This window comes from Schistocerca gregaria, unplaced genomic scaffold, assembly GCF_023897955.1.
Source record: "Schistocerca gregaria isolate iqSchGreg1 unplaced genomic scaffold, iqSchGreg1.2 ptg000878l, whole genome shotgun sequence".
Lineage (NCBI taxonomy): Eukaryota > Metazoa > Arthropoda > Insecta > Orthoptera > Acrididae > Schistocerca > Schistocerca gregaria.
This window is the reverse complement of record NW_026062239.1, coordinates 22,501-29,629: the sequence shown is the minus strand read 5'-3', so window position 1 is coordinate 29,629 and position 7,129 is coordinate 22,501. Positions and strand designations below refer to the sequence as shown.

The following is a 7,129-nucleotide window of genomic DNA, read 5'->3' as shown; positions in this document are numbered from 1 at the left end:
ACACCACATGCCACGACAGGCGGCAGCCTGCGGGGTTCGGTGCTGGACTCTTCCCTGTTCGCTCGCCGCTACTGGGGGAATCCTTGTTAGTTTCTTTTCCTCCGCTTAGTAATATGCTTAAATTCAGCGGGTAGTCTCGCCTGCTCTGAGGTCGTTGTACGAGGTGTCGCACGCCACACCGCCAGCCGGCTGTGCACGCTACCGAGAAAGCACCGGTATGCGAACCGCCAGGCGACGGGCGCGCATCGCACGTTTAAGGAGACGCGGCCGGCCACACAGGCGACCACGACACTCCCAGGCGCCCGAAGCGGGACAAACGCCGCGCGCTTCAGTATACGTAGCCGACCCTCAGCCAGACGTGGCCCGGGAACGGAATCCATGGACCGCAATGTGCGTTCGAAACGTCGATGTTCATGTGTCCTGCAGTTCACATGTCGACGCGCAATTTGCTGCGTTCTTCATCGACCCACGAGCCGAGTGATCCACCGTCCTGGGTGATCTTTATCTTTTCAGTTCTCCACCGTCTCTTTCAAGACAGTTGCAGAGGCGGGACTGAGGCGTTTGACGGCCCCTGTTCCATTACTTTGTGTCCAACGGCCTGACGGCCGATGGGCGTCGTACGGCTCCACACCGGAGCGGACAGGCACTCGGGCGAAAGTCATTCAAAACCGGCGCCAGGCGCCAGGTGCCGCAGGCCAGCCGCTCCAGAGCTTCAGCGCTCGTACCACACAACAACACTTGCGCTAGTTTTGAGAGGCACGCGTGGTTCCGCACGCGGCGCACGGCTACTGCCGTACAGGTAGCGTGTTGCGCGACACGACACGCACATCGAAAGACATGCAGTCTAGTCGGTAATGATCCTTCCGCAGGTTCACCTACGGAAACCTTGTTACGACTTTTACTTCCTCTAAATGATCAAGTTTGGTCATCTTTCCGGTAGCATCGGCAACGACAGAGTCGATGCCGCGTACCAGTCCGAAGACCTCACTAAATCATTCAATCGGTAGTAGCGACGGGCGGTGTGTACAAAGGGCAGGGACGTAATCAACGCGAGCTTATGACTCGCGCTTACTGGGAATTCCTCGTTCATGGGGAACAATTGCAAGCCCCAATCCCTAGCACGAAGGAGGTTCAGCGGGTTACCCCGACCTTTCGGCCTAGGAAGACACGCTGATTCCTTCAGTGTAGCGCGCGTGCGGCCCAGAACATCTAAGGGCATCACAGACCTGTTATTGCTCAATCTCGTGCGGCTAGAAGCCGCCTGTCCCTCTAAGAAGAAAAGTAATCGCTGACAGCACGAAGGATGTCACGCGACTAGTTAGCAGGCTAGAGTCTCGTTCGTTATCGGAATTAACCAGACAAATCGCTCCACCAACTAAGAACGGCCATGCACCACCACCCACCGAATCAAGAAAGAGCTATCAATCTGTCAATCCTTCCGGTGTCCGGGCCTGGTGAGGTTTCCCGTGTTGAGTCAAATTAAGCCGCAGGCTCCACTCCTGGTGGTGCCCTTCCGTCAATTCCTTTAAGTTTCAGCTTTGCAACCATACTTCCCCCGGAACCCAAAAGCTTTGGTTTCCCGGAGGCTGCCCGCCGAGTCATCGGAGGAACTGCGGCGGATCGCTGGCTGGCATCGTTTATGGTTAGAACTAGGGCGGTATCTGATCGCCTTCGAACCTCTAACTTTCGTTCTTGATTAATGAAAACATACTTGGCAAATGCTTTCGCTTCTGTTCGTCTTGCGACGATCCAAGAATTTCACCTCTAACGTCGCAATACGAATGCCCCCGCCTGTCCCTATTAATCATTACCTCGGGTTCCGAAAACCAACAAAATAGAACCGAGGTCCTATTCCATTATTCCATGCACACAGTATTCAGGCGGGCTTGCCTGCTTTAAGCACTCTAATTTGTTCAAAGTAAACGTGCCGGCCCACCGAGACACTCAACTAAGAGCACCCTGGTAGGATTTCAACGGGGTCCGCCTCGGGACGCGCAAGCACGCCTTCGGCTCGCCCCACCGGCAGGACGTCCCACGATACATGCCAGTTAAACACCGACGGGCGGTGAACCAACAGCGTGGGACACAAATCCAACTACGAGCTTTTTAACCGCAACAACTTTAATATACGCTATTGGAGCTGGAATTACCGCGGCTGCTGGCACCAGACTTGCCCTCCAATAGATACTCGTTAAAGGATTTAAAGTGTACTCATTCCGATTACGGGGCCTCGGATGAGTCCCGTATCGTTATTTTTCGTCACTACCTCCCCGTGCCGGGAGTGGGTAATTTGCGCGCCTGCTGCCTTCCTTGGATGTGGTAGCCGTTTCTCAGGCTCCCTCTCCGGAATCGAACCCTGATTCCCCGTTACCCGTTACAACCATGGTAGGCGCAGAACCTACCATCGACAGTTGATAAGGCAGACATTTGAAAGATGCGTCGCCGGTACGAGGACCGTGCGATCAGCCCAAAGTTATTCAGAGTCACCAAGGCAAACGGACCAGACGAGCCAATCCGATTGGTTTTGATCTAATAAAAGCGTCCCTTCCATCTCTGGTCGGGACTCTGTTTGCATGTATTAGCTCTAGAATTACCACAGTTATCCAAGTAACGTGGGTACGATCTAAGGAACCATAACTGATTTAATGAGCCATTCGCGGTTTCACCTTAATGCGGCTTGTACTGAGACATGCATGGCTTAATCTTTGAGACAAGCATATGACTACTGGCAGGATCAACCAGGGAGCTGCGTCAACGAGAGCTGAGCAGCCGGCCGCCCGGGAGTGTGTCCCGAGGGCCCGCGCGAACACGCAAGCGTCCGCTCAATTATTCTGCAAACAGGAGGAGGCTGAGCTCCCCTGCACGATACACCTCGAAACCCTCTCAGCTCCCGGCGGCGCGCAGCGCCGTCCTAAGTACTTGGTCGGGTTCGAGAGAGGCGCAATCGCCCGGAGATGGGCGAGTAGACGCTTTCAGTGCGAACACCCGTGCTCCCAACTGAGCTTGCCGCTGCCGACAGAGGCCCGGGAGCGTGCTGTCGTGGCATTGCCGGCGGGAAACAACACGCGCCACCTACGGTGACCGGCAGCTCCAACGCCAGCGCCACAGAAGGGCAAAGCCCCACTTGGGTGCAGAAGCGAACTCTCCCAGCACAGCGCACGCGCCAACACGTCCGCAGAGCTGCGATACAAACCACCTGCGAGAACCGCTGGGGGCGACCGAGCAGCAGACGGCGTCGCGACGCCGAGTGCCGGGCGGCGGCGCATCCTCAACGCACACAGTCCGCAATCGGACCAGCACACTGCAGATGTCCACCGCGCTTCGCACCGGGCTCGGCAGAACCCACTTTGGCCGCCTGGCGCCGCGCGCAGGGTGCGCCGGCGCATAGCTGGGACGCCAGCCGGGCCCGTCGGCCGGCGCTCCTGCCACTGGGCGCCCCCCACCAGCCGGCTGTAGTGCGTGCGCTCACGCAGCGCGCGGCCAGCACGCCGGGCGGCCCCCCCTCACCGGCCGGGGACTGTCCCGCCAAGCCACAGCCTCGTATCGCTTCATACCCACATGGCCAACTCAGGTTCGGGGGCATGGCGGGTACCGCCGAAACAACCGGTTCATAGATGTACCGATCGTCGCTATCACCGATGCACCTGCAGCGCGAACAACCGCTCAACAACTGATTTCCAGTTCATTTGCGGATCTTTGGCAGCAAACGTATACGTCAATCTACATTTGCGAAATCTACGATTCTGGCATGCCTGCATGTTATGTGTCACGACACGCTACATCAGCCCACATACACACTGCGGCATGTACACGAGAGAACACGTGGAAGATGGTCCGCGCACGTGTGCAATGTCCCTTGCGCGGTCGACTGTCAACCGGCCTCTGTAGCATGTCGCAGATGTGGAACGCGGTCCACCGTGCTATCATGTTGTGTGGGGCAATACGATTAAATAGGAAAACCCTCGTCGCTACATCAACAGACGGCTCACGCTGATTCCCGGCAGAGGGAGGAGGGGGGGGGGGGGGGGGGGGCCAACATGCAATACTTTCGTCCGTACCTACCTACCACATGTCTGTACGGCGTACAACAGTGCAATCTCGCTGTAATGGGGAGACGAGACAAGTAGCATCGTGCACAACATATGGCCCTTATGATTCGCCATTGTAGGGCGCAGCCGGTGTACGGTCAAGCATGTGCCACATTATGTCACTCAGTACGTAACGACGGATGATCAGTGTGGGTTACGCGTACATCAGCGGACAGTCCACACAGGCCGTACCACAACGTACACTGACTGCATCGACAACCGAATGCAACTGAACAGCTGCAAGGCTCATTTCACAAACAAACGCCTGACCGACCAGCTTGGAAGGGCAGGAGGGGAGGGCGATATTCGTTCTGTAGCGGTACACCCTTCCAGTGGTTAGCGGGACTGTGTAGAAAGTACGCAACACTCGAAAGACCTTTATGTGAGGGTACGCACCATGGCATCAAGAAATACACATGACACCAGAGGATCCAAGCAGTGAACTATGTTCAGAGGGTTGCTGTTAGGCAAAGCTACATTCCTGTGACGTTACATGTGACAGTTAAGGTGCAGTGTAAGTTAGGTTAAGGTGCAGTGTAAGTTAGGTTAAGGTGCAGCGTAAGTTAGGTTAAGGTGCAGCGTAAGTTAGGTTAAGGTGCAGCGTAACTTGGGTTAAGGTGCAGCGTAACTTGGGTTAAGGTGCAGCGTAACTTGGGTTAAGGTGCAGCGTAACTTGGGTTAAGGTGCAGCGTAACTTGGGTTAAGGTGCAGCGTAACTTGGGTTAAGGTGCAGCGTAACTTGGGTTAAGGTGCAGCGTAACTTGGGTTAAGGTGCAGCGTAACTTGGGTTAAGGTGCAGCGTAACTTGGGTTAAGGTGCAGCGTAACTTGGGTTAAGGTGCAGCGTAACTTGGGTTAAGGTGCAGCGTAACTTGGGTTAAGGTGCAGCGTAACTTGGGTTAAGGTGCAGCGTAACTTGGGTTAAGGTGCAGCGTAACTTGGGTTAAGGTGCAGCGTAACTTGGGTTAAGGTGCAGCGTAACTTGGGTTAAGGTGCAGCGTAACTTGGGTTAAGGTGCAGCGTAACTTGGGTTAAGGTGCAGCGTAACTTGGGTTAAGGTGCAGCGTAACTTGGGTTAAGGTGCAGCGTAACTTGGGTTAAGGTGCAGCGTAACTTGGGTTAAGGTGCAGCGTAACTTGGGTTAAGGTGCAGCGTAACTTGGGTTAAGGTGCAGCGTAACTTGGGTTAAGGTGCAGCGTAACTTGGGTTAAGGTGCAGCGTAACTTGGGTTAAGGTGCAGCGTAACTTGGGTTAAGGTGCAGCGTAACTTGGGTTAAGGTGCAGCGTAACTTGGGTTAAGGTGCAGCGTAACTTGGGTTAAGGTGCAGCGTAACTTGGGTTAAGGTGCAGCGTAACTTGGGTTAAGGTGCAGCGTAACTTAGGTTAAGGTGCCAACGTGGGTTAGGTTAAGGGGCCAACGTGGGTTAGGTTAAGGGCCAACGTGGGTTAGGTTAAGGGCCAACGTGGGTTAGGTTAAGGGCCAACGTGGGTTAGGTTAAGGGCCAACGTGGGTTAGGTTAAGGGCCAACGTGGGTTAGGTTAAGGGCCAACGTGGGTTAGGTTAAGGGCCAACGTGGGTTAGGTTAAGGGCCAACGTGGGTTAGGTTAAGGGCCAACGTGGGTTAGGTTAAGGGCCAACGTGGGTTAGGTTAAGGGCCAACGTGGGTTAGGTTAAGGGCCAACGTGGGTTAGGTTAAGGGCCAACGTGGGTTAGGTTAAGGGCCAACGTGGGTTAGGTTAAGGGCCAACGTGGGTTAGGTTAAGGGGCCAACGTGGGTTAGGTTAAGGGCCAACGTGGGTTAGGTTAAGGGCCAACGTGGGTTAGGTTAAGGGCCAACGTGGGTTAGGTTAAGGGCCAACGTGGGTTAGGTTAAGGGCCAACGTGGGTTAGGTTAAGGGCCAACGTGGGTTAGGTTAAGGGCCAACGTGGGTTAGGTTAAGGGCCAACGTGGGTTAGGTTAAGGGCCAACGTGGGTTAGGTTAAGGGCCAACGTGGGTTAGGTTAAGGGCCAACGTGGGTTAGGTTAAGGGCCAACGTGGGTTAGGTTAAGGGGCCAACGTGGGTTAGGTTAAGGGCCAACGTGGGTTAGGTTAAGGGCCAACGTGGGTTAGGTTAAGGGCCAACGTGGGTTAGGTTAAGGGCCAACGTGGGTTAGGTTAAGGGCCAACGTGGGTTAGGTTAAGGGCCAACGTGGGTTAGGTTAAGGGCCAACGTGGGTTAGGTTAAGGGCCAACGTGGGTTAGGTTAAGGGCCAACGTGGGTTAGGTTAAGGGCCAACGTGGGTTAGGTTAAGGGCCAACGTGGGTTAGGTTAAGGGCCAACGTGGGTTAGGTTAAGGGCCAACGTGGGTTAGGTTAAGGGCCAACGTGGGTTAGGTTAAGGGCCAACGTGGGTTAGGTTAAGGGCCAACGTGGGTTAGGTTGCCAGAGATGTGTCAAATCAGGATGTACGTTTGGCTGGTGTCAGGTGGTGGGTTGGTTCGATGCCTTTATAAGGAGTGTGGCCAAAGGGTATTTTATTACTTGTACCTTTTGTGTTGTGGCGTGGCGTTGCGTCCTGTGTTGATACTGGGTGGACCACTGTGGGTGTTGCTGGCTGATTTGAGCTGCGTTGTTTGCGGGTGGTGTGAGACATTCTGTCTTATTAGTGGACGTGACGTTCCTCTTGTCGTTCTTTGGATAGTGTCCTGTGGCAGCGAGGATAAAATGGATGTTGTTGAACGATAGTGCTTTGGTGCTTTCGCTTTGTTACACACAGAGTGGACTGTGAGATAGGGTGACTGGGTCGAGTGCGGTTCACACTGTCCTCCCCAGTTTACAGTATGTATCATCTATGTATGTGGTCCTGCATCATTTACTAAGCAGGGACGTCAGACGACTGAAATATTAGTTATGTACTGATGTAAAGCAGAATGCTTACCTTCCACCAGTGGGCGAGTATCGACTCTGCCCCAGCGTTGCCACCGCAGGAAGCGGTGTCGGAAACACTACCCGCACACCGTCACCACTGTGCGGGGGGACGGACCCTCTATATCCTCAGCG

General features: G+C 54.8%; 2 non-coding genes across 2 annotated transcripts; both read right to left on the bottom strand.

Annotated features, from left to right (window-relative positions):
• Positions 1–342: 342 nt before the first annotated feature.
• Positions 343–497, bottom strand: LOC126324001 (5.8S ribosomal RNA). Its single transcript, XR_007559812.1, has one exon. It is a non-coding gene; the product is annotated as a 5.8S ribosomal RNA (ribosomal RNA).
• Positions 498–852: 355 nt separating this feature from the next.
• Positions 853–2,745, bottom strand: LOC126324003 (small subunit ribosomal RNA). The gene has a single exon (XR_007559814.1). It is a non-coding gene; the product is annotated as a small subunit ribosomal RNA (ribosomal RNA).
• Positions 2,746–7,129: the final 4,384 nt, after the last annotated feature.